The 26,437-nt window shown below is 47.8% G+C and overlaps 2 protein-coding genes across 6 annotated transcripts in view; one reads left to right on the top strand and one right to left on the bottom strand.

Annotated features, from left to right (window-relative positions):
• Window positions 1-156, bottom strand: part of TMEM39A (transmembrane protein 39A) — a 122,910-nt gene extending 122,754 nt beyond the window's left edge. The window contains exon 1 of the mRNA XM_063956754.1: window positions 63-156. The gene's annotated coding sequence lies outside the window, so the exon portion shown is untranslated. The remainder of the gene's footprint in view (window positions 1-62) is intronic.
• A 149-nt stretch (window positions 157-305) lies between these two features.
• The window catches only part of LOC135050328 (beta-1,4-galactosyltransferase 4-like), a 285,428-nt gene continuing 259,296 nt past the window's right edge, over window positions 306-26,437 (top strand). For 2 of the 5 annotated variants that reach the window (XM_063956756.1, XM_063956761.1), the window contains exon 1: window positions 306-413. The gene's annotated coding sequence lies outside the window, so the exon portion shown is untranslated. Of the gene's footprint in view, window positions 414-450; window positions 476-18,008; window positions 18,746-26,437 lie in introns of those variants that run through there. The other 3 variants (XM_063956759.1, XM_063956758.1, XM_063956760.1) reach the window with 3 other exon arrangements.

Genomic DNA, 26,437 nt, shown 5'->3' on the forward strand with positions numbered 1-26,437 from the left:
ATTCCATACTAATAGTGGGACACTTTGCAAAACAGGATAATATAATTAACTGCAAAATGTACCTCTCCAGTTGTGGCACTACAAGTCACAGTATTTCCAGGAAGCCACAACACCTGACAGCCACTGTGTTATCTACTGTTTTGTTTTTCATTCTTTTACATTCTTGTCATCCCTAGCGCACTAATGTGAGAGACTTGTACAAATGTATGTGTGTATACCAGTTGCCCTTCACCAATATGGCGGCGGCGGAGACGACTTCCTGACTCCGCTCCAGTGACGCTCTGTCTCCGGCTATCTAGGCTTGGTTGCTTTCTCTGGGAGTTGCAGCCGTTCTATCCTCCGGTCATCCGCAGCTCTCTGGTGAATAACGGGACAGAGATGATGGAGGCGCGGTGACGGCTCCTGGGAGATAGGTGAGAACTCCCGTGTGTAACACAAGGCAGGGGCGCCCCCCAGCGTTCACTGATTGTTATTGGTCAGTGTTATTACTACTGTAAGCATTATATACAGGAGAAGTAAGACTGTTATCCTTATGTGTCTCCTCACTGCTCCAGGGGTCATGTAGTAGTAACCATCCTGGCCTTGAGGAAACCAAGTGGTTGTGTCTGTTTATGCCAGAGATGTGCAACCTGTGGGTGAGACCCTGGAATTGGTGGTGGCTGTGGGAGTGGGACTGCAAGATATGTGGGGTCCCCCCAGCAGTGGGACTGCAGGATATAGCCCCCCCCCCCAACAGTGGGACTGCAGGATATGTGGGGTCCCCCCAACAGCAGCGCGTTATGACGGGAGGGAAGATAAATAGCTTGTGACTTTCTCTACATTTATTAGGGTTAATAACTTCATCACACAGTATTAGACTTATAGCACTCAGACATATGGGCCGGGAATTTCCCTGCTCAGTCCTGGGTTTTTCACCTCTGAAAAATCCTGGTTGCCCGAGACCCCCTTTCACACTACACCTGAGACCTGGGAAATTCCTGGGTTGTCCCCTTTCAGACATAAGCCTGGTCTACCCTGGTATTCTACAAGCCAGGGCTGCCGGGCTGCTGTCATACACACACATACATGTTATACACTCACATGTCACGCTCAAGCAATAACACACGCCCCTTCTAAAACCAGCTGCTTCTACCGGCAGCACGGAACGCAGCCCGCTCCTGCCGGCACGGAACGCAGCCCGCTCCTGCCGGCACGGAACGCAGCCCGCTCCTGCCGGCACGGAACGCAGCCCGCTCCTGCCGGCTCGGAACGCAGCCCGCTCCTGCCGGCTCGGAACGCAGCCCGCTCCTGCCGGCACGGAACGCAGCCCGCTCCTGCCGGCACGGAACGCAGCCCGCTCCTGCCGGCTCGGAACGCAGCCCGCTCCTGCCGGCACGGAACGCAGCCCGCTCCTGCCGGCACGGAACGCAGCCCGCTCCTGCCGGCACGGAACGCAGCCCGCTCCTGCCGGCACGGAACGCAGCCCGCTCCTGCCGGCACGGAACGCAGCCCGCTCCTGCCAGGACGGTGTGCGCAGCCCCCTCCTGCCAGGACGGTGTGCGCAGCCCCCTCCAGCCAGGGTGGAGCGCAGCCCCCTCCAGCCAGGGTGGAGCGCAGCCCCCTCCAGCCAGCACGGAGCGCAGCCCCCTCCTGGCAGCCCACGCAGCCTTGAACAGCTTATCAGAGGCTTCTGAGTGTGACCCAGGAGTACATTTCCGGGTCTCACCATTCACACTTAACCCGGGTTGTTTACCCGGGGCAAATGTCCCAGTAAAAACCCTGGTATATTGCATCGGTGCAACCCAGGAACTGGTTCCCGTGTTGGTGCCTTTCAGACATACAAAATTCCCGGGTTGAAGTGTGTTCATGTGCAAAAATCTGGGATTTTCAAGTATGTCTGAAAAGGTTATTAATGGGCTTTTCTACCCTCTACATCCTGAGCCTTTTCTTGATGCTGAGCACCAATGCTTGTGGATGGATCTTCTGACATTGGTGACTAATACACCCCGTGTTCCTCCTCTTCCACTTTTCGCGCTGGTTGTGCCCAAATAGCCGCTTTAGCATCTAAACCTGTCTAAACTATTGGATGTGACAGGGAAAATGTGGCGATCAGAAATAAATGGGTGCCCGTGGTATTCGCATCTAAATGAGCAACGGTGGAATTGATCCTATAGATGCAGAGCACTCAAAAAACAATTGAACCCTCCCCCCCCCCCCCCCCTCCCCAACCAGACAGCGAGCTTCAGAGGTAGGGCTTACTGTTTTGTTGTAGACAGAGACATGTTCGGTCAGTAACTATTGGTTGGTGGGAAAATTCTGAACTCTTATTTTTGATAGTTTAGGTTTGGGGTGTCGAGAAGGCATCGAAGATGAAATGGCAGAAAGCCATTCAGTAACTCAGCCAACACACATGGGGGTCATTCCGAGTTGATCGCTAGCTGCATTTGTTCGCAGCGCAGTGATCAGGCTAAAAAAACTGCATTTCTGTGCATGCGGCGCAATGCGCACGTGCGACATACGGGCACAACAAATGATGCTGTTTTGCACAGGGTCTAGCGATGCATTTCAGTTGCACTGTCGGCCGCAGAGTGATTGACATGAAGTGGGCGTTTCTGGGTGGCAACTGACCGTTTTCAGGGAGTGTTCGGAAAAATGCAGGCGTGCCAGGGAAAACGCAGGCTTGGCGAACGCTGGGCGGGTTTGTGACGTCAAATCCGGAACTGAATAGTCTGAAGTGATCGCAAGCGCTGAGTAGGTTTTGAGCTACTCTGAAATGACACAAATTTTTTTTGCAGGCGCTCTGCGATACAACCGTTCGCACTTCTGCTAAGCTAAAATACACTCCCAGTGGGAGGCGGCATAGCGTTTGCACGGCTGCTAAAAACTGCTAGCGAGCGAACAACTCGGAATGACCCCCTTGGTGAGAGGCTGAAAGGATAGCTAGATTAGGGTATTAACTGCATGCATTAATATTAAAATACGAAAGTGCTATATTAGTGGTATAGATAGAGAAGAGCAGGGGACCGAATTAAAAGTTTAGAAGCAATTAAAAATATATACAGGTTGAGAATCCCTTATCCAAAATGCTTGGGACCAGAAGTATTTTGGATATCTGATTATTCCGTATTTTGGAATAACTGCATACCATAATGAGATATCATGGCGATGGGACCTAAGTCTAAGCACAGAATGCATTTATGTTTCACATACACCTTATACACACAGCCTGAAGGTCATTTTAGCCAATATGTTTTATAACTTTGTGCATTAAACAAAGTGTGTCTACATTCACACAATTCATTTAGGTTTCATATACACCTTATACACACAGCCTGAAGGTCATTTAATACAATATTTTAATAACTTTGTGTATTAAACAAAGTTTGTGTACATTGAGCCATCAAAAAACAAAGGTTTCACTATCTCACTCTCACTGAAAAAAAGTATGTATTTCCGAATATTCCGTATTTCGGAATATTTGGATATGGGATACTCAACCTGTATATTGTTTTCTGTTGTCCTGCATTTGTTTGGGTATTACTGGGTGGAGGGCAGAGGTAACTAATACCCCTTTCACATCACACAAATAACCCGGTATCGACACGGCATATTGCCGTGTCGAAACGGGTCAGTGTGCGATGTGGAAGCTCCTTTGCCGAATTAGCGGGTCGTCTGACCCGGTAATTCAACCTGGTATAAAAGAAGGATTATACCCGGTTTGAATACCGGGTCAGGTGCAGTGTGAATGGGAGCCGTTCCGAAGCGACATGGCTCCCATTCACAGCATAGGGAGAGGCGGCGCAGGAGATGAGCTCATCTCCCAGCGCCGCCTCCACCCCCGCCCCTGCTGCTGCTGCGCCCCCCGCTGCTATGGCAACCGACCCGGTATATTGCCGAGTCGGAAAGCCAGCAAAGGAGCGCACCCGGTAAGGACACGTTTCTCTTACCGGGTGGTATCCGGTATTTGCGATCTGAAAGCGGTATAAGAAAACTGAGGGAAATAAGGGGGTCAGCAGGAAATATAAGGGGAAGGACAATTTGTGGAGAATGACCAGCAAATGGGATAGCGATAATGATGGCAGGAGTACAAGGGGTAAGGGAGCTGAGGGGGAATTATCTGAAAGTGGGAGGGTAAATACTCAGTGTCTGGGAGGATTGTAGAGAGTCAGTTCAAATTCCCAAGTCCTTTTTTTGAGACACGTACAGTATGTAATAGGTTCCAACATTATGGGACCGGCAGGATTTCATGGAGTTCGCCACTTAATTTAAAGCGCCATTCAGTAATAAGGGTGGTTCAGTCTTATAACCATACTTACCTACTCTCCCGGAAGCTGCGAGAGGCTCCCGTTTTTTGGGGTAGCCCCCCGCACCCCCGGAAGAGTGGGCAGGTCTCCCGCATCCTGCTCGCACCCTAGTGATGCGAGCAGGATGGAGAGATAACCTCCCGCATTCGCGGGTCCGTCGGGTGGAGAAGGGGTTAAAATGACGCAAATCGCGTCATTTTAGCCCCGCCCCCTTCCAGCGGACCCGCGAATCGCAAAATTTCCCGATGTCACAGTCCGGCCCCGCCCCCCAAAGATGCCTGCAGCGTCTCCTCTCCGGGCTTCTCCCGGAGAGGAGAATTAAAATGTCGGTAAGTATGCTTATAACTGATCTTAGGATCCTATTCAGGTTGGACTGCAGATTCTGCTAAAAAGGAGAATCTGCAATCCTTTCTATTGCATGCTGGGAGCCACTCCGCGCAGGGCAAGGCCACCCAGCATGCTGACCGTCCCGCCCAGCGGCTGCGTCAGCAATTTAACGATGTGACCTGAATAAGGCTCTTATGGGAACATTTACTAAGCAGTGATAAGAGTGGAGAAGTGAGCCAGTGGAGAAGTTTCCCTATCAATCAATCAATCAATCAATCAATCAATCAATCAATCAGCAGCTCTGTATCATTTTATAGTATGCAAATTATAGATGTTACTTCAGTGCTGATTTGTTGCCATGGGCAACTTCTCTACCTGCTCACTTCTCCGCTCTTATCACTGCTTAAATGTGCCTAAGTCACTTCTCCCCAACAGCTAACTGGGCCTCACTGGAAGGCATTGGGACGTTGCGACATATTCTGTGTTGTGTAAATGCAGAGGCCACACCGTCTTTATTCGGATCTTCTGCACCAAGCATGGGATAGGTGTACGTGGCGTTACTAGAGAAGATTGCTGCTCTGGCAGCAGGATTGCTGGGGGCGGTGCCGTAGCATGGAAACATTTGACTCGGAATGCAGGCAATTCACATAAGGTTTCCTGGAAGCTACTGACATTACTCAAAATCAGGCACTATGTCTAGAACTCTATAACTAGAAGATAAGATACTGCTAATCTGGTGTAACCGCATTTATGGGAGTGGTTCATAGGGTCGCCAGTGTCTAGGTCGACCACTATTGATCGACAGTAATAAAGTCGACACAAGCGTTAGATTGACATGAGCAAGGTCGACATGGCAAAATGTTCGACATAAGTAAAAAAAAAAAAAAAAGGTGTCGTTTTCTTCGCAGAGATCTGGGAACCCCAATTAGTGCACCGTGGATCGTAAAGTATGAAAAAGTTGAAAAAAATTGTGAAAAGCTCTTGTCGACCTTTTCTCATGTCGGCCTACAACATGTCGACCTAGAAACTCCATCTACCTAATGCATGTCGACCAATAGTGGTCGACCTAGTGACTGTCGACCTAAGTGTGGTCGGCCTAGAGACCGAACACCGGATTTATAACCCCTTTTACACAAAGTACATAATATACATGTACAAAAGAACATCGGCGGTGACGTGTTATAGTGTGTTTCTGTATAACTCACTGTTATTTAATGTAGAGAGTGTTTATTTGTAGTATATGGTTGGTGTGCAGAAGGACCAGATACATTAAGTGCTCTTCTCTTTTTATAGTGTGTACGGTATATTGCTTGGACTGACTGCAGCCATTGTCCCACTGTACCCTATGTCATACCGCCCAGAATACAGTGCCTTGCAGGCTGACACCTTTCCATTGTGTGGCTGTCAGTGCTGCTATGGAATCATGTTTTATGGTAGCTGAGGTCTGGCCTGCCTCCTGCCCTGACTGTGTGCGACATGCAGTGTATAGTTACTGTATGTGGCTATTAATCTACTGTATGCAAAACATGGCTGAAATGCAAATTCGTATTTGTGTTAGTGCCTGAGAATTCAAGTCTGATACTTTAATAGATAACTAGAATATACAGTATAAAGCAAAGCTGAATGGCTGCACAGACTGACAGGTTACAAGTTAAGGTAAGTTAATGTATGTTGCCATTCATCATGTCTATGTATGTACATACATACAAGTATTTATGTTGTGTATGTGTGTACATTTTTTTTTTAAATCTATCAGTCTATATTTCTCTAACGTCCTAGAGGATGCTGGGGACTCCGTAAGGACCATGGGGTTTAACGGGCTCCGCAGGAGACATGGGCACTTTAAGAAAGACTTTAGATCTGGGTGTGCACTGGCTCCTCCCTCTATGCCCCTCCTCCAGACCTCAGTTTACTTCTGTGCCCAGAGGAGACTGGGTGCATTACAGGGAGCTCTCCTGAGTTTCCTGAAAGAGAAAGTATATTTTTTAGGTTTTTTATTTTCAGGGAGCTCTGCTGGCAGCAGACTCCCTGCATCTAGGGACTGAGGGGAGAGAAGCAGACCTACTTCTTAAGAGTTCAAGGGCTCTGCTTCTTAGGCTACTGGACACCATTAGCTCCAGAGGGATTGGTATGCAGGTCTCACCCTCGCCGTCCGTCCCAGAGCCGCGCCGCCGTCCTCCTCGCAGAGCCGGAAGATAGAAGCCGGGTGAGTATTAGAAGAAAGAAGACTTCAAAGGCGGCAGAAGACTTCAGATCTTCACTGAGGTAACGCACAGCAGTAAAGCTGTGCGCCATTGCTCCCACACACCTCACACACGGCAGTCACTGTAAGGGTGCAGGGCACAGGTGGGGGTGCCCTGGGCAGCAATATATCCTCATTTCTGGCAAAAAAGACATATATACAGCTAGGCACTGTATATATAAAGAGCCCCACCAGTTTTTTCTATATTTGAGCGGGACCTAAGCCCGCCGCTGAGGGGGCGGGGCTTGTTCCTCAGCACTCACCAGCGCCATTTTCTCCACAGCACAGCGCTGAGAGGAAGCTCCCCGGACTCTCCTCTGCTTATCCACGGTGAAAGAGGGTGTTAAAGAAGGGGGGGGGGGGCACATAATTGGCGCAAAAGATTATACATAACAGCGCTTCTGGGTAAACATATTGTGTGTTTTTTCCTGGGTCATTGGCGCTGGGGTGTGTGCTGGCAAACTCTCTCTCTGTCTCTCCAAAGGGCCTTGTGGGGGAACTGTCTTCAGATAAGAGGATTCCCTCAGTGCGTGGTGTGTCGGTACGTGTGTGTCGACATGTCTGAGGTAGAAGGCTCTCCTAGTGAGGAGGTGGAGAAAATGTGTATGGTGTCTCCGTCGACAACGCCGACACCTGACTGGGTGGATATGTGGAATGTTTTGAGTGCTAATGGGAATTTATTGTACAAAAGATTAGACAAAGCTGAAGCTAGAGAATAGCCAGGGAACCAACCCGTGTCTGTCCCTGTGTCGCAGGGACCTTCGGTGTCTCAAAAGCGCCCACTATCCCAGATAATAGACACTGATACCGACACGGATTCTGACTCCAGTGTCGACTACGATGATGTAAAGTTACAGCCTAAATTGGCAAAAACTATCCGTTATATGATTATTGCAATAAAAGATGACACGAGGGTACACATGTTTAAGGGAAAGAAAGCTGAGGTAACCTTTCCCCCCTCTCATGAACTCAATGAGTTGTGTGAAAAAGCGTGGGAATCTCCAGACAAGAAACTGCAGGTTCCCAAAAGGATTCTTATGGCGTATCCTTTTCCGGCAACGGACAGGATACGCTGGGAATCCTCCCCTAGGGTGGACAAAGCCTTGACACGCTTATCCAAAAAGGTAGCGCTACCATCCCAGGATACAGCTACCCTCAAGGATCCTGCAGATCGCAAGCAGGAGGGTATATTGAAGTCCATTTACACACATTCGGGTACCTTACTCAGACCGGCGATTGCGTCGGCATGGGTTTGTAGCGCTGCAGCAGCGTGGACAGATACCGTATCAGCGGAAATTGAAACCCTAGATAAGGATGCCATGTTATTGACCCTAGGACATATAAAAGATGCTGTCTTATATATGAGAGATGCTCAGAGAGACATTAGTTTACTGGGTTCTAGAGTCAACGCTATGTCGATTTCTGCTAGACGTGTCCTATGGACCCGGCAATGGACAGGTGATGCCGACTCAAAGAGGCATATGGAGGTTTTACCTTACGGGGTGAGGAATTGTTTGGAGACGGTCTCTTGGACCTGGTCTCCACAGCTACAGCTGGTAAATCGATTTCTCTGACGTCCTAGTGGATGCTGGGAACTCCGTAAGGACCATGGGGAATAGACGGCTCCGCAGGAGACTGGGCACATCTAAAGAAAGATTTAGGACTATCTGGTGTGCACTGGCTCCTCCCCCTATGACCCTCCTCCAAGCCTCAGTTAGATTTCTGTGCCCGGCTGAGCTGGATGCACACTAGGGGCTCTCCTGAGCTCCTAGGAAGAAAGTATATGTTAGGTTTTTTATTTTCAGTGAGACCTGCTGGCAACAGGCTCACTGCACCGAGGGACTAAGGGGAGAAGAAGCGAACCTACCTAAGTGGTGGTAGCTTGGGCTTCTTAGGCTACTGGACACCATTAGCTCCAGAGGGATCGAACACAGGACCCGACCTCGTCGTCCGTTCCCGGAGCCGCGCCGCCGTCCCCCTTACAGAGCCAGAAGCAAGAAGGTGGTCCGGAAAATCGGCGGCTGAAGACTTCTGTCTTCTCCAAGGTAGCGCACAGTGTGATACCCACCGAATGGGAATCACACTTGTATTAAAATAGGGTCTTAGATGTACTGCCCCATGCTCAAACTTCTAAGCAGCCCCAACAACTAGTCAACAGGTCAGGAGCAGGTCACATGACCAGTGTCAGGTGATATGGTGTGAGACAGTTACAAGTGGGTGACCAACTGTCAGAGGGAGCTGTGAGGTGATGGTGCTGAAGGAAGGGGCTGCGCTGTCTGTGTGTCCTGGCAGTGTTGACAGGCTACTTTACCATCCAGTGAAGCCTTGGACAGTAAAGTAAAGTTATTATTTGCTTCTCTCTATAAAACCTCTGTGGGCCTCTGGTGACAGTGAGGGAAGGAGCAGTGCAGGGCCGGCGAAGCAGTCATGTTCTGGTGATGACATTCTGGAGGAGCAGTCCACTCCAGATTGCAAGCCGCGTGCGAAGCCCTCACAACAGCCCCAGCATAGAGAGAGACTGAGAGAGGCGGTCCATGAGGTGGCGTTGGACTCGCATATAAGGTGCAAGCGACAAATTACAGCTGTAAGCAACTGGAGAGGTATACTGAGCACACCATTGACACAGTCCCACTGTACCTCCGTGTAGGAGCACTATTAATCCAGCTAAATCACCTTTAACTTGTATCAATAAGTGCACTTATTACAGAGACTTAAATTAGAACAGCTAGTACAAACACTGCAGTGTATAAAAATAATACGGTGCACCCATGTCATGTCACAGCACAGGGACAGCGGCAGCCGTCAGTCTTCATAGGGAGATTATCGTAAACGCTTAGTTTACCGCCATCTGCATTTCTGCCAATAATCATAATTTCTGCAGGAACTCACTATAACAGCAATTATTCAATCAGTTTACTGTGTCTTAATAACTTGGATAATTAAGCTATCACTTACGGCCAATAAAAACAGGAGTCTAACATTAAATAATCTCTTCGTAAATGGCAGAATTAACAAGAGAGAATATTCCTATGCCACAAAAGGATTACAAATAGTTCTTACAACAGTGTAACTATTATCTGCAGATAAGAAAGGAAGGACTTCAAGCATTAATAAGTAATAATGTTAACAAGAGTCCTCATGTATCACATGAAATATTCTATCTGACACTAGGAAAGTGTACCCAAATGTACTGTATTGCACAGACAGACTTGAGGACAATTGTATAAACTGCAGAAAACAGTATAGTATTTGTGCAAAATTGAAGTCCATTTTCTGAAGTGATACTATTGCATATATTCACAAAGTTCTACAAATGTTTATATTCATGGTTACAGATGCTCAGTATGATCTAATGAGTTAAATTTGGGTACCTGCTTATCGATAGTAGAAAGGAGTCAGTACGACTAGGAGCAGTTTTATAAAAGAGTGTATTAGCTTTTGAGTGAAATACATTGTCACTATTGGAAACTGATGTATTGCATTGTAAACTGTTTTTGTGAACTAATGTTTTGCTCAATTTGCACAAAAGTTCATTATCATAATTGGTGTTCTAATAAATTGACACTTAGAGGCAAATAAATAAAAAGAAATAGTTTATTCTGTCACAGTCATCATTCTCACCTCTCTGCAAAGAATTGGACACAGGGAAGTCCTAAGAAAGGAACAAGGTAACATCAATAATACGTACCTGGGTGTCACAATTGGCGTCGCACGAACAGGATACGAACACAACATGTCATCTGATGAACAAGCTACAGGGGCGTCAAATACTCATTCAACAATGGCCAGCATAAATCCAATTACATTTCCCTATTACTTTGGGGCCCAATGGCTTCCAACATATAATGGAGATGTCGAAGGTTCGGAAGGGAACACCTTAACAAACTTTAAAAACAAAATGAAATCAATGTTCCGCTTATACCCACTGAGTAAACAACAGCAAGTGGAGATCCTGATAGGGCAACTGAAAGGCACAGCTCTGAGAGAGGTGACTTCCTGGCCAGCTGAAGAAAGACAAACTGTAGGCCTCATCCTGAACCGATTAGCTACCACATTTGACAAGAGAAATTTGTCTCAACTTAAGTTGGTCTTTTACTCAAGAAAGCAGCAGAAAGGAGAAACACTGCGTGACTTTGCACTCAGTTTACATGAGTCACTTCGAGCACTACAGGCCATTGATCCAGCAGAAATTCGACCAACAGATGAAATATTGATTAATCAGTTTATAGAGGGTTCCCATGGTGAGATAGTGAAGGCGTATTTACGCCTCCTTCAGCTACAGTTACCAACTAGTTCATTTTTATGTTTCAAAGAAGCTGCCATTAAAGTGGTAGGTACATTACAGAGGCAAGAAATGTCCTGTCCTGATATGTTGGGGTACAAAGAGAAGAAATACCCTCCAGAGAGCACAATGCAGGAAATCATAGATCTGCACACACAGGAAGAAGCTGCTGTACAGGGTGCTCAAACGTCAAGGACTGATCTATTAAGTATGATAGGGGTTCAAGTCGCTGAACTAACCCATGGAATAACTGAAATGTCACAACAATTGTTGTATTTCATGCAGCAACAAGAAAAGTGTAGAGGAGAGACAAACTGGAGCATTGATGAAGGACAGCCCAGTGATGTAAAGCTTCATCCTGTTGTCCAGAATGATATTGAAGTTGTTGCAATGCCGGCTAGAGATTCAGAGTCTGAAGTTAGTGAAAGAAAAGTTATGGGGAAAGTTGTTTGGTTTAATGTGCAATATGGCTATGGCTTTATAAATCGGCATGACACCAAGGAAAAATTATTTGTACATTATACTGCCATAAAGAAGAACAACCCCAATAAGTATTTCTCTATCGTCCTAGTGGATGCTGGGGTTCCTGAAAGGACCATGGGGAATAGCGGCTCCGCAGGAGACAGGGCACAAAAAGTAAAGCTTTAGGATCAGGTGGTGTGCACTGGCTCCTCCCCCTATGACCCTCCTCCAAGCCAGTTAGATTTTTGTGCCCGGCCGAGAAGGGTGCAATCTAGGTGGCTCTCCTAAAGAGCTGCTTAGGAAAGTTTAGCTTAGGTTTTTTATTTTACAGTGAGTCCTGCTGGCAACAGGATCACTGCAACGAGGGACTTAGGGGAGAAGAAGTGAACTCACCTGCGTGCAGGATGGATTGGCTTCTTGGCTACTGGACATCAGCTCCAGAGGGACGATCACAGGTACAGCCTGGATGGTCACCGGAGCCTTGCCGCCGGCCCCCTTGCAGATGCTGAAGTAAGAAGAGGTCCAGAATCGGCGGCAGAAGACTCCTCAGTCTTCTAAAGGTAGCGCACAGCACTGCAGCTGTGCGCCATTTTCCTCTCAGCACACTTCACACGGCAGTCACTGAGGGTGCAGGGCGCTGGGAGGGGGGCGCCCTGGGAGGCAAATGAATACCTATTTTGGCTAAAAATACCTCACATATAGCCTCCGGAGGCTATATGGAGATATTTAACCCCTGCCAGAATCCGTTAAGAGCGGGAGACGAGGCCGCCGAAAAAGGGGCGGGGCCTATCTCCTCAGCACACAGCGCCATTTTCCCTCACAGAAAGGCTGGAGGGAAGGCTCCCAGGCTCTCCCCTGCACTGCACTACAGAAACAGGGTTAAAACAGAGAGGGGGGGCACTAATTTGGCGATATGCTTATATATATATTAAGATGCTATAAGGGAAAACACTTATATAAGGTTGTCCCTATATAATTATAGCGTTTTTGGTGTGTGCTGGCAAACTCTCCCTCTGTCTCTCCAAAGGGCTAGTGGGTCCTGTCCTCTATCAGAGCATTCCCTGTGTGTGTGCTGTGTGTCGGTACGTGTGTGTCGACAGGTAGGAGGACGATGTTGGTGAGGAGGCGGAGCAATTGCCTGTAATGGTGATGTCACTCTCTAGGGAGTCGACACCGGAATGGATGGCTTATTTAGGAAATTACGTGATAATGTCAACACGCTGCAAGGTCGGTTGACGACATGAGACGGCCGACAAACAATTAGTACGGTCCAGACATCTCAAAAACACCGTCAAGGGTTTTAAAACGCCCGTTTACTTTAGTCGGTCGACACAGACACAGACAGGGACACTGAATCCAGTGTCGACGGTGAATAAACAAACGTATTCCTTATTAGGGCCACACGTTAAAGGCAATGAAGGAGGTGTTACGTATTTCTGATACTACAAGTACCACAAAAGAGGGTATTATGTGGGATGTGAAAAAACTACCATAGTTTTTCCTGAATCAGATAAATTAAATAAAGTGTGTGATGATGCGTGGGTTCCCCCCGATAGAAAATTATGGGCGGTATACCCTTTCCCGCCAGAAGTTAGGGCGCGTTGGGAAACACCCTTTAAGGTGGATAAGGCGCTCACACGCTTATCAAAACAAGTGGCGGTACCGTCTATAGATAGGGCCGTCCTCAAGGACCAGCTGACAAGGCTGGAAAATATAATAAAAAGTATATACACACATACTGGTGTTATACTGCGGCCAGCGATCGCCTCAGCCTGGATGTGCAGAGCTAGGGTGGCTTGGTCGGATTCCCTGACTAAAAATATTGATACCCTTGACAGGGACAGTATTTTATTGACTATAGAGCATTTCTATATATGCGAGATGCACAGAGGGATATTTGCACTCTGGCATCATGAATAAACGCGATGTCCATAACTGCCAGAAGATGTTATGGACACGACAGTGGTCAGGTGATGCAGATTCCAAACGGCACAGTATGGCCGTATACAGGAAGAGGACTTGTTTGGGGTCGGTCCATCGGACCTGGTGGTCACGGCAACTGCTGGAAAATCCACCGTTTTTTACCCTAAGTCACATCTCTGCAGAAAAAGACACCGTCTTTTCAGCCTCAGTCCTCTCGTCCCTATAAGATCATATCTGCCCAGGGATAGAGGAAAGGGAAGAAGACTGCAGCAGGCAGCCCATTCCCAGGAACAGAAGCGTTCCACCGCGTCTGACAAGTTCTCAGCATGGCGCTGAGACCGTACAGGACCCCTGGATCCTACAAGTAGTATCCCGGGGGTACAGATGGGAATGTCGAGACGTTTCCCCTTCGCAGGCTCCTGAAGTCTGCTTTACCAAGTCTCCCTCCGACAAGGAGGTAGTATGGGAAAAAATTCACAAGCTGTATTCCCAGCAGGTGATAATTAAATTACCCCTCCTACTACAGAAAAGGGGTATTATTCCACACTATATTGTGGTACTGAAGCCAGAAGGCTAGGTGAGACTTATTCTAAAAATTTGTTTTTGAACACTTACAAAGGTTCAAATTAAGATGAAGTCACTCAGAGCAGTGATAACGAACCAGGAATAAGGGGACTATATAGTGTCCCGGGACATCAGGGATGCTTACCTCTATGTCCCAAATTTGCCCTTCTCACTAAGGGTACCTCAGGTTCGTGGTGCAGAACTGTCACTATCAGTTTCAGACGCTGCCGTTTGGATTGTCCACGGCACCCTGGGGTCTTTACCAAGGTAATGGCCGAATTGATGATTCTTCTTCGAAGAAAAGGCGTCTTAATTATCCCTTACTTGGACGATCTCCTGATAGGGGCATAGTCCAGGGAACAGTTGGAGGTCGGAGTAGCACTATCTCGGATACTGCTACAATCAGCACGGGTGGATTCTAAATATTCCAAAATCGCAGCTGATCCCGACGACACGTCTGCTGTGCCTAGGGATGATTCTGGACACAGTCCAGAAAAAGGTGTTTCTCCCGGAAGAGAAAGCCAGGGAGTTATCCGAGCAAGTCAGGAACCTCCTAAAAACAGTGCATGATTGCACAAGGGTCCTGGTAAAAATGGTGGCTTCCTACGAAGCAATTCCATTCGGCAGATTTCACGTAAGAACTTTTCAGTGGGATCTGCTGGACAAATGGTCCGGATCGCATCTTCAGATGCATCAGCGGATAACCCAATATCCAAGGACAAGGGTGTCTCTCCTGTGGTGGTTATAGAGTGCTCATCTTCTAGAGGGCAGCAGATTCGGCATTCAGGATTGGATGCTGGTAACCACGGAGCCCAGCCTGAGAGGCTGGGGAGCAGTCACACAAGGAAAAAATTTCCAGGGAGTGTGATCAAGTATGGAGACTTTTCTCCACATAAATATACTGGAGCTAAGGGTAAATTTATAATGCTCTAAGCTTAGCAAGACCTCTGCTTCAAGGTCAGCCGGTATTGATCCAGTGGGAAAAACATCACGGCAGTCGCCCACGTAAACAGACAGGGCGACACAAGAAGCAGGAGGGCAATGGCAGAAACTGCAAGGACTTTTCGCTGGGCGGAAAATCATGTGATAACACTGTCAGCAGTTTTTCATCCCGGGAATGGAAACTGGGAAGCAGACTTCCTCAGCACGACCTCCACCCGGGAGAGTGGAAACTTCATTGAGAAGTTTTTTCCACATGATTGTAAACCGTTGGGAAATACCAAAGGTGGACATGATGGCGTCCCGTCTGAACAAAAAACGGGACAGGTATTGCGCCAGGTCAAGAGACCCTCAGGCAATAGATGTGGACGTTCTGGTAACACCGTGGGTGTACCAGTCGGTGTATGTGTTCCCTCCTCTGCTTCTCATACCTAAGGTGCTGAGAATTATAAGACGTAGAGGAGTAAGAACTATACTCATGGCTCCGGATTGGCCAAGAAGGACTTGGTACCCGGAACTTCAAGAGATGCTTACAGAGGTCTTATGGCCTCTGCCGCTAAGAAGGGACTTGCTTCAGCAAGTACCATGTCTGTTCCAAGACTTACCGCAGCTGCGTTTGTCGGCATGGCGATGGAAAGCCGGATCCTAAGGGAAAAAAGGCATTCCGGAAGAGGTCATTCCTACCCTGGTCAAAGCCAGAAAGGAGGTGACCGCACAACATTATCACCACGTGTGGCGAAAATATGTTGCGTGGTGTGAGGCCAGGAAGGCCCCACAAAGAAATTTCAACTCGGTCGTTTCCTGCATTTCCTGCAAACAGGAGTGTCTATGGGCCTCAAATTGGGGTCCGTTAAGGTTCAAATTCGGCCCTGTAAATTTTCTTCCAGAAAGAATTGGCTTCAGTTCCTGAAGTCCAGAAGTTTGTCAAGGGAGTATTGCATATACAAACCCCTTTTTTGTGCCTCCAGTGGCACTGTGGGATCTCAACGTAGTTCTGGGATTCCTCAAATCACATTGGTTTAAAACCAGTCAAATATGTGGATTTGAAGCATCTCACATAAAAAGTGACCATGCTCTTGGCCCTGGCCTGGACCAGGCGAGTGTCAAATTGGTGGTTTTTTCTCAAAAAAGCCCATATCTGTTTGTCCATTCGGACAGGGCAGAGCTGCGGACTCGTCCCCAGTTCTCTCCCTAAGGTGGTGTCAGTGTTTCACCTGAACCAGCTTATTGTGGTGCCTTGCACCTACTAGGGACTTGGAGGACTCCAAGTTGCTAGGAGTTGTCAGGGCCCTGAAAATATGTTCCAGGACAGCTGGAGTCAGAAAATCTGACTCGCTGTTTATACTGTATGCACCCAACAAGTTGGGTGCGCCTGCTTCTAAGCAGGCGATTGCTCGTTGGATTTGTAACACAATTCAACTTGCACATTCTGAGGCAGGCCTGCCACAGTCTAAATCGGTTAAGGCCCATTCCACAAGGAAGGTGGGCTCATCTTGGGCGGCTGCCCGAGAGGTCTCGGCATTACAACTCTGCCGAGCAGCTACGTGGTCAGGGGAGAACACGTTTGTAAAATTCTACAAATTTGATATCCTGGCAAAAGAGGACCTGGAGTTCTCTCATTCGGTGCTGCAGAGTCATCCGCACTCTCCCGCCCGTTTGGGAGCTTTGGTATAATCCCCATGGTCCTTTCAGGAACCCCAGCATCCACTAGGACGATAGAGAAAATAAGAATTTACTTACCGATAATTCTATTTCTCGGAGTCCGTAGTGGATGCTGGGCGCCCATCCCAAGTGCGGATTATCTGCAATACTTGTACATAGTTACAAAAATCGGGTTATTATTGTTGTGAGCCATCTTTTCAGAGGCTCCGCTGTTATCATACTGTTAACTGGGTTTAGATCACAAGTTGTACGGTGTGATTGGTGTGGCTGGTATGAGTCTTACCCGGGATTCATAATTCCTCCCTTATTGTGTACGCTCGTCCGGGCACAGTACCTAACTGGCTTGGAGGAGGGTCATAGGGGGAGGAGCCAGTGCACACCACCTGATCCTAAAGCTTTACTTTTTGTGCCCTGTCTCCTGCGGAGCCGCTATTCCCCATGGTCCTTTCAGGAACCCCAGCATCCACTACGGACTCCGAGAAATAGAATTATCGGTAAGTAAATTCTTATTTTCCGAAGCCTGGATAGAGGAGAAACAGTTGAGTTTGATGTTGTGAATGGAGAAAAAGGTCTGCAGGCAGCTAATGTAACTGGTCCTGGTGGTGTTCCAGTGCAAGGCAGCAAACATGCAGCAAATCACCAGCATTATTGGCACTATTCACATCGCAAAGGTCCTCTCCGTGACTATCAGCAAAACCATCAATACAGTAAAGTTGGAGAGGAGCGTGAAGAAGCAGAAAATGTGTCAGAAAATGCAAATCAACCACAGCCTGATTGGATGAGTCACTACCCACAATACTGTCCAAGGAGACCATATGGACGCAGACAACAATCTCCTGATGTTCAAAGTCAGAGTGAATTATTGCAAAGAACAGCTGATCATGATTTTGAAGAACAAAGAAAATGGATACATCAAAACCTGCAAAACGTTATCAGACCACAATTTCCTCAAGAGCCACTATATCAGGGTAGACCCAGAATGGATGACACCCATTCAATTGCGGTCCGCCAATGTCAATCAAGGGTGTGTGCTACAGATTGTCCGGAAGATACTGAAAGAGTTACCGACTCAGCCATAGCAGAGAGGTTGGGGTTCCCTGAACATAATTGCCTGGATTCTGTCATGCAAAGGTTGAATTCTACTCTTCCAGAGGAATCATATAATGTAGTGAAAGAGCCCTCGATTTCTGTTCCTTCAGAGCATAAATTCACAAACAATGAATATACTGACCTGAGCTCCAGTGAGATAGCATTAATTATGCAGTAGGTTTTGAGAAAATCAGTAAGGAGGAACATACAGTAGGTGCTCCATTTATTCAGCATAGATATTAGTCTGAGAATAGATGTTTAGAAAAGGTATTGTTCTTATAAATATCAGATGTACGTATGTTCTTACCTCATGTTCAAAAGTTGAATAGCTAAATTGTTTTCCTTGTACAAAAATGTGAGATTGTTCTTTATTGGACTTTAAATATTGCCTGTTGCGTGAGGACACGCAAAATTCAAGTGGGGTTGTATGTGATACCCACCGAATGGGAATCACACTTGTATTAAAATAGGGTCTTAGATGTACTGCCCCATGCTCAAACTTCTAAGCAGCCCCAACAACTAGTCAACAGGTCAGGAGCAGGTCACATGACCAGTGTCAGGTGATATGGTGTGAGACAGTTACAAGTGGGTGACCAACTGTCAGAGGGAGCTGTGAGGTGATGGTGCTGAAGGAAGGAGCTGCGCTGTCTGTGTGTCCTGGCAGTGTTGACAGGCTACTTTACCATCCAGTGAAGCCTTGGACAGTAAAGTAAAGTTATTATTTGCTTCTCTCTATAAAACCTCTGTGGGCCTCTGGTGACAGTGAGGGAAGGAGCAGTGCAGGGCCGGCGAAGCAGTCATGTTCTGGTGATGACATTCTGGAGGAGCAGTCCACTCCAGATTGCAAGCCGCGTGCGAAGCCCTCACAACAGCCCCAGCATAGAGAGAGACTGAGAGAGGCGGTCCATGAGGTGGCGTTGGACTCGCATATAAGGTGCAAGCGACAAATTACAGCTGTAAGCAACTGGAGAGGTATACTGAGCACACCATTGACACAGTCCCACTGTACCTCCGTGTAGGAGCACTATTAATCCAGCTAAATCACCTTTAACTTGTATCAATAAGTGCACTTATTACAGAGACTTAAATTAGAACAGCTAGTACAAACACTGCAGTGTATAAAAATAATACGGTGCACCCATGTCATGTCACAGCACAGGGACAGCGGCAGCCGTCAGTCTTCATAGGGAGATTATCGTAAACGCTTAGTTTACCGCCATCTGCATTTCTGCCAATAATCATAATTTCTGCAGGAACTCACTATAACAGCAATTATTCAATCAGTTTACTGTGTCTTAATAACTTGGATAATTAAGCTATCACTTACGGCCAATAAAAACAGGAGTCTAACATTAAATAATCTCTTCGTAAATGGCAGAATTAACAAGAGAGAATATTCCTATGCCACAAAAGGATTACAAATAGTTCTTACAACAGTGTAACTATTATCTGCAGATAAGAAAGGAAGGACTTCAAGCATTAATAAGTAATAATGTTAACAAGAGTCCTCATGTATCACATGAAATATTCTATCTGACACTAGGAAAGTGTACCCAAATGTACTGTATTGCACAGACAGACTTGAGGACAATTGTATAAACTGCAGAAAACAGTATAGTATTTGTGCAAAATTGAAGTCCATTTTCTGAAGTGATACTATTGCATATATTCACAAAGTTCTACAAATGTTTATATTCATGGTTACAGATGCTCAGTATGATCTAATGAGTTAAATTTGGGTACCTGCTTATCGATAGTAGAAAGGAGTCAGTACGACTAGGAGCAGTTTTATAAAAGAGTGTATTAGCTTTTGAGTGAAATACATTGTCACTATTGGAAACTGATGTATTGCATTGTAAACTGTTTTTGTGAACTAATGTTTTGCTCAATTTGCACAAAAGTTCATTATCATAATTGGTGTTCTAATAAATTGACACTTAGAGGCAAATAAATAAAAAGAAATAGTTTATTCTGTCACAGTCATCATTCTCACCTCTCTGCAAAGAATTGGACACAGGGAAGTCCTAAGAAAGGAACAAGGTAACATCAATAATACGTACCTGGGTGTCACAACAGCACTGCAGCTGTGCGCCATTGCTCCTCATGCACACCACACACTGCGGTCACTGATGGGTGCAGGGCGCTGGGGGGGGGGCGCCCTGAGCAGCAATATTAACACCTTGGCTGGCGAACTGACACCATATATAGCCCCAGGGGCTATATAGGTGTTTATTAACCCCTGCCAGAACTTTTACAATAGCGGGAGAAAGCCCGCCGAAAAAGGGGCGGAGCCATCTCCCTCAGCACACTGGCGCCATTTTCCCTCACAGCCCCGCTGGAGGGATCGCTCCCTGGCTCTCCCCTGCAGTCCTGCACTACAGAAAAGGGTTAAAAAGAGAGGGGGGGGCACAAATTAGGCGCAGTATAAATATATTATGCAGCTATAAGGGAAAAACACTCTGTATAGTGATATCCCTGTGGTATATAGCGCTCTGGTGTGTGCTGGCATACTCTCCCTCTGTCTCCCCAAAGGGCTTTGAGGGGTCCTGTCCTCTGTCAGAGCATTCCCTGTGTGTGTGCTGTGTCGGTACTGCTGTGTCGACATGTATGATGAGGATAATGATGTGGAGGCGGAGCAAATGCCTGTGTTTGGGATGTCACCCCCTTGCGGGGTCGACACCGGTGTGGATGGACTTATGGAAGGAATTACGTGACAGTGTCAACTCCTTACATAAAAGGTTTGACGACATAGGACAGCCGGCTGCTCAGCTTGTGCCTGTCCAAGCGTCTCAAATGTCATCAGGGGCTCTAAAACGCCCGCTACCTCAGATGGCAGACACAGATGTTGACACGGATACCGACTCCAGTGTCGACGACGATGAGACTAGTGTACCTTCCAATAGGGCCACCCGTTACATGATTGAGGCAATGAAAAATGTATTACACATTTCGGATAATACCCCAGGTACCACAAAAAAGGGTATTATGTTTGGTGACAGAAAACTACCAGTAGTTTTCCTGCATCTGAGGAATTGATATGAGGTGTGTGAGGAAGCGTGGACTTCCCCCGATAAGAAATTGATAATTTCTAAGCAGCGTACCCTTTTCCGCCAGAGGATAGGTCACGTTGGGAAATACCCCCTAGGGTAGATAAAGCGGTTACACGCTTATTAAAAAAGGTGGCACTACTGTCTCCGGATACGGCCGCCCTGAAGTACCTGCTGATAGAAAGCAGAAAACTACCCTTAAAGCTATATACACACACACGGGCATTATATTGAGACCTGCTATTGCCTCGGCATGGATGTGCAGTGCGGCAGCTGCGTGGTCAGATTCCCTGTCGGATAATATTTATACTATAGATAGGGACAATATTTTGCTGAAAATAGAGCATATAAAAGACGCTGTCTTATACATGCGTGATGCACAGAGGGATATTTGCCGACTGGCATCACTAATAAGCGATATGTAAAACCATTGCCGCCAGACGGGGGTTATGGACTCGGCAATGGTCGGGCGATGCCGATTCAAAACGGCACATGGCAGTTTGCCCTATAAGGGGGTGGAACTGTTTGGGGATGGTCTTTCAGACCTCGTTTCCACAGCTACGGCTGGGAAATCAAAACTTTTGCCACAAGCTACCCCACAGCAAAAGTAAGCACTGTAGTATCAGGTACAGTCCCTTAGGCCCCAGAAAAGTAGAGGACTAGAGGCTCATCTTTTCAGCAAAGAGGAAAAGGTAGAGGGAAAAAGCTGCAGCACACAGCTAGTTCCCAAGAGCAGAAGTCCTCCCCTGCGTCCGGTAAGTCCACAGCATGACGCTGGGGCTGCTCAGGCGGACCCGGGTACGGTGGGGGCCCCTCTCAGAGATTCAGCGCACAGTGGGCTCTCTCACAGGTGGATCCCTGGGTTCTTCAAACAGTGTCTCAGGGGTACAGGCTGAAATTCGAGACGTCTCCCCCCCGCCGTTTCCTAAAATCTGCCTTACCGGCAACTCCCTCTGCCAGGGAGGCAGTGTTGGTGGCTATCCAAAAACGGTATTCACAGCAAGTGATTATCAAGGTACCCCTCCTTCAACAGGAAAAGGGTTACTTTTCCACAATGTTTGTGGTACCGAAACCGGACGGTTCGGTGAGACCCATCTTAAATTTAAAATCCTTGAACACATATAACAAAAGATTCGAGTTCAAGATGGATCGCTCAGGGCGATTATTGCGAACCTGGACGAGGGGGATTACAGGGTCTCTCTGGACATCAAGGATACTTACCTGCATGTCCCCATTTGCCCTCCTCACCAGGAGTACCTCATGGTTGTGGTACAGGACTGTCACTATCAGTTCCAGATGCTGCCGTTTGGATTATCCACGGCACCGAGGGTCTTTACCAGGGTAATGACCGAAATGATGATACTCCTTCGCAAGAAGGGAGTTTAATTATCCCGTACTTGGACGATCTCCTGATAAAGGCGAGCTCCAAGGAACAGTTGGTAAGGGGGTAGCACTTTCTCGGGAAGTGCTGCAACAGCAGGGCTGGATTCTCAATTCCAAAGTCACAGCTGGTCCCGACGACAAGTCTTCTGTTCCTGGGAATGATTCTGGAAACAGACCAGAAAAAAGTGTTTCTTCCAATGGAAAAAGCAGAGGAGTTGTCATCTCTAGTCAGAAACCTCCTAAGACCGGGACAGGTGTCGGTACATCAATGCACACGAGTCCTGGGAAAAATGGTAGCTTCGTACGAAGCAATTCCATTAGGAAAGTTCCACGCAAGGAATTTCCAGTGGGACCTGTTGGACAAAGGGTCCGGGTCCCATCTCCAGATACAGCAGCGGATAACCCGCTCGGCAAGAACCAGGGTGTCGCGGCGGTGGTGGCTGCAGAGGGCTCATCTACTAGAGAGCCGCAGATTCGGAATACAGGACTGGGTCCTGGTGACCACGGATGCCAGCCTTCGGGGCTGGGGTGCAGTCACACAGGGAGTGAAATTCCAAGGACTGTGGTCAAAACAGGAGATTTCACTTCACATAAATTTTCTGGAGCTAAGAGCCATTTACAAGGCCCTAACCCAAACAAGGCCCCTGCTTCAAAACCAGCCGTACTGATCCAATCAGACAACATCACGGTGCTCGCCCATGTAAACAGGCAGGGCAGCACAAGAAGCAGGAGGGCAATGGCAGAAGCCACAAGGATTCCCCGTTGGGCGGAAAATCATGGGGTAGCACTGGCAGCAGTGTTCATTCCGGGAGTGGACAACTGGGAAGCAGACTTCCGCAGCAGACTCCACCCGGGAGAATAGGGACTTCATCCAGAAGTCTTCCAAATGCTGGTAAACCGTTGGGAAAGACCACAGGTGGACATGATGGCGTCCCGCCTCAATAAAAAAGATATTGCGCCAGGTCAAGAGAACCTCAGGCGATCACTGTGGACGCTCTAGTGACACCACGGGTGTACCAGTCGGTTTATGTGTTCCCTCCTCTCCCTCTCATACCCAAGGTACTGAGGATAATAAGAAAAAGAGGAGTAAGAACTATACTCATTGTTCCGGATTGGCCAAGAAGGGCTTGGTACCAGGAACTTCAAGAGATGATCTCAGAGGACCCATGGCCTCTGCCACTCAGACAGGATCTGCTGCAGCAGGGGCCCTGTCTGTTAAAAGACTTACCGCGGCTGCGTTGACGGCATGACGGTTGAACGCCGGATTCTGAGTGAAAAAGGCATTCCGGAGGAAGTCATTCTTATCCTGATCAAAGCCAGGAAGGATGTCAGCCTGAAGTTCAGACGTTGTAAGGGAGTGCTGCATATTCAGCCCCTTTTTGTGCCCCAGTGGCACCTTGGGATCTCAATGTGGTTTTGGAGTTCCTGGAATCACATTGGTTTGAGCCACTTAAAACCGTGGATTTGAAATATCTCACATGAAAAGTGGTCATGTGTTGGCTCTGGCTTCGGCCAGGCATGTGTCAGAATTGGCGGCTTTGTCATGAAAAAGCCCTTACCTGACTTTCCATATGGATAGGGCAGAGTTGAGGACTCGTCCTCATTTTCTCCCGAAGGTGGTATCAGTCTTTCACTTGAACCAACCTATTGTGGTGCCTGCGGCTACTAGGGACTTGGAGGATTCCAAGTTACTGGACGTAGTCAGGGCCCTGAAAATTTATATTTCCAGGACGGCTGGAGTCAGGAAAACTGACTCGCTGTTTATCCTGGATGCACCCAACAAGCTGGGTGCTCCTGCTTCTAAGCAGACTATAGCGCGCTGGAATTGTAGCACTATTCAGCTTGCGCATTCTGCGGTGGACTACCGCAGCCTAAATCTGTAAAAGCCCATTCCACAAGGAAGGTGGGCTCATCTTGGGCAGCTGCCCGAGGGGTCTCGGCTGTACAACTTGGCCGAGCTGCTACTTGGTCAGGGGCAAACACGTTTGCAAAATTCTACAAAATTGATACCCTGGCTGTGGAGGACCTTGAGTTCTCTCATTCGGTGCTGCAGAGTCATCCGCACTCTCCCGCCCATTTGGGAGCTTTGGTATAATCCCCATGGTCCTTATGGAGTTCCCAGCATCCACTAGGACGTCAGAGAAAATAAGATTTTACTCACCGGTAAATCTATTTCTCGTAGTCCGTAGTGGATGCTGGGCGCCCATCCCAAGTGCGGATTGTCTGCAATACTTGTACAAAGTTATTGTTACAAAAATCGGGTTGTTATGGCGAGCCATCTGTTCAGAGGCTCCATTTGTTATCATACTGTTAACCGGGGTTCCTATCACGAGTTATATGGTGTGATTGGTGTGGCTGGTATGAGTCTTACCCGGGATTCAAAATCCTTCCTTATTGTGTCAGCTCTTCCGGGCACAGTGTCCTAACTGTGGCTTGGAGGAGGGTCTTAGTGGGAGGAGCCAGTGCACACCAGATAGTCCTAAATCTTTCTTTAGATGTGCCCAGTCTCCTGCGGAGCCGTCTATTCCCCATGGTCCTTACGGAGTTCCCAGCATCCACTACGGACTACGAGAAATAGATTTACCGGTGAGTAAAATCTTATTTTTTTTGCCTTACATTTCCTCACAGCCTAAGAAAGCACCACATTATCAAATGCAGTCCTTTCGGTCACAAAGAAACAAGAGAGTACGAGGATCGTCCTTTCTTGCCAGAGGTAAGGGCAGAGGTTAAAAGCTGCACAACACAGCTAGTTCCCAAGAACAGAAGTCCTCTCCGGCCTCTACAAAATCCACCGCATGACGCTGGGGCTCCGCTAGGGGAGTCCGCCCCAGTGGGGGCACGTCTTCGAGTTTTCAGCCACATCTCGGTTCACTCACAGGTGGATCCCTGGGCAATTAGAAATTGTTTCCCAGGGTTACAAGCTGGAATTCGAAGAGGTGCCCCCTCACCGGTTTTTCAAATCGGCCCTACCGGCTTCTCTCCCAGAGAGGGAGATAGTGTTGAATGCAATTCAAAAATTGTACCTTCAACAGGTGATAGTCAAGGTTCCCCTGCTTCAACAAGGAAGGGGATATTACTCGACCCTGTTTGTAGTCCCGAAACCGGACGGTTCGGTCAGACCCATTTTAAATTTAAAATCCCTGAACCTATACTTGAAAAGGTTCAAGTTCAAGATGGAATCGCTCAGGGCGGTCATAGCCAGCCTGGAAGGGAGGGATTTTATGGTGTCTCTGGACATAAAGGATGCATACCTTCATGTTCCCATATTTTCACCTCATCAGGCGTACCTGAGATTTGCGGTACAGGATTGTCATTACCAATTTCAAACGTTGCCGTTTGGGCTTTCCACGGCCCGAGGATTTTCACCAAGGTAATAGCGGAAATGATGGTGCTCCTGCGCAAGCAGGGTGTCACAATTATCCCATACTTGGACGATCTCCTCATAAAAGCGAGATCATGGGAGCAGTTGTTGAACAGAGTGTCACTTTCACTCAAGGTGTTACAACAACACGGCTGGATTCTCAATATCCCGAAGTCACAGTTGGTTCCTACGACTCGTCTGCCCTTCTTGGGCATGATTCTGGATACGGACCAGAATCTTCCGATAGAAAAAGCCCAGGAACTCATGACTCTGGTCAGGAACCTATTAAAGCCAAAACAGGTGTCAGTGCATCACTGCACTCGAGTCCTGGGAAAGATGGTGGCATCTTACGAGGCCATTCCCTTCGGCAGGTTCCATGCGAGGACCTTCCAATGGGATCTACTGGACAAATGGTCCTGGTCACATCTACAGATGCATCAGTTAATCACCCTGTCCCCCAGGGCCAGGGTTTCCCTCCTATGGTGGCTGCAGAGTGCTTACCTTCTAGAGGTTCGCAGATGCGCCATCCAGGACTGGATTCTGGTAACCACGGACGCGAGCCTACGAGGTTGGGGAGCAGTCACACAGGGAAGGAACTTCCAAGGTCTTTGGTCAAGTCAAGAGACTTGTCTTCACATCAACATCCTGGAACTGAGTGCCATATACAACGCCCTTCTACAAGCGGAGACCTTGCTTCGCGACCTACCGGTTCTGATCCAGTAAGACAACATCACCGCGGTGGCTCATGTAAACCGCCAAGGCGGCACAAGGAGCAGAGTGGCAATGGCGGAAGCCACCAGGATTCTTCGCTGGGCGGAAAATCATGTAGGCGCACTGTCAGCAGTGTTCATTCCGGGAGTGGACAACTGGGAA

This window comes from Pseudophryne corroboree, chromosome 2, assembly GCF_028390025.1.
Source record: "Pseudophryne corroboree isolate aPseCor3 chromosome 2, aPseCor3.hap2, whole genome shotgun sequence".
Taxonomy (NCBI): domain Eukaryota; kingdom Metazoa; phylum Chordata; class Amphibia; order Anura; family Myobatrachidae; genus Pseudophryne; species Pseudophryne corroboree.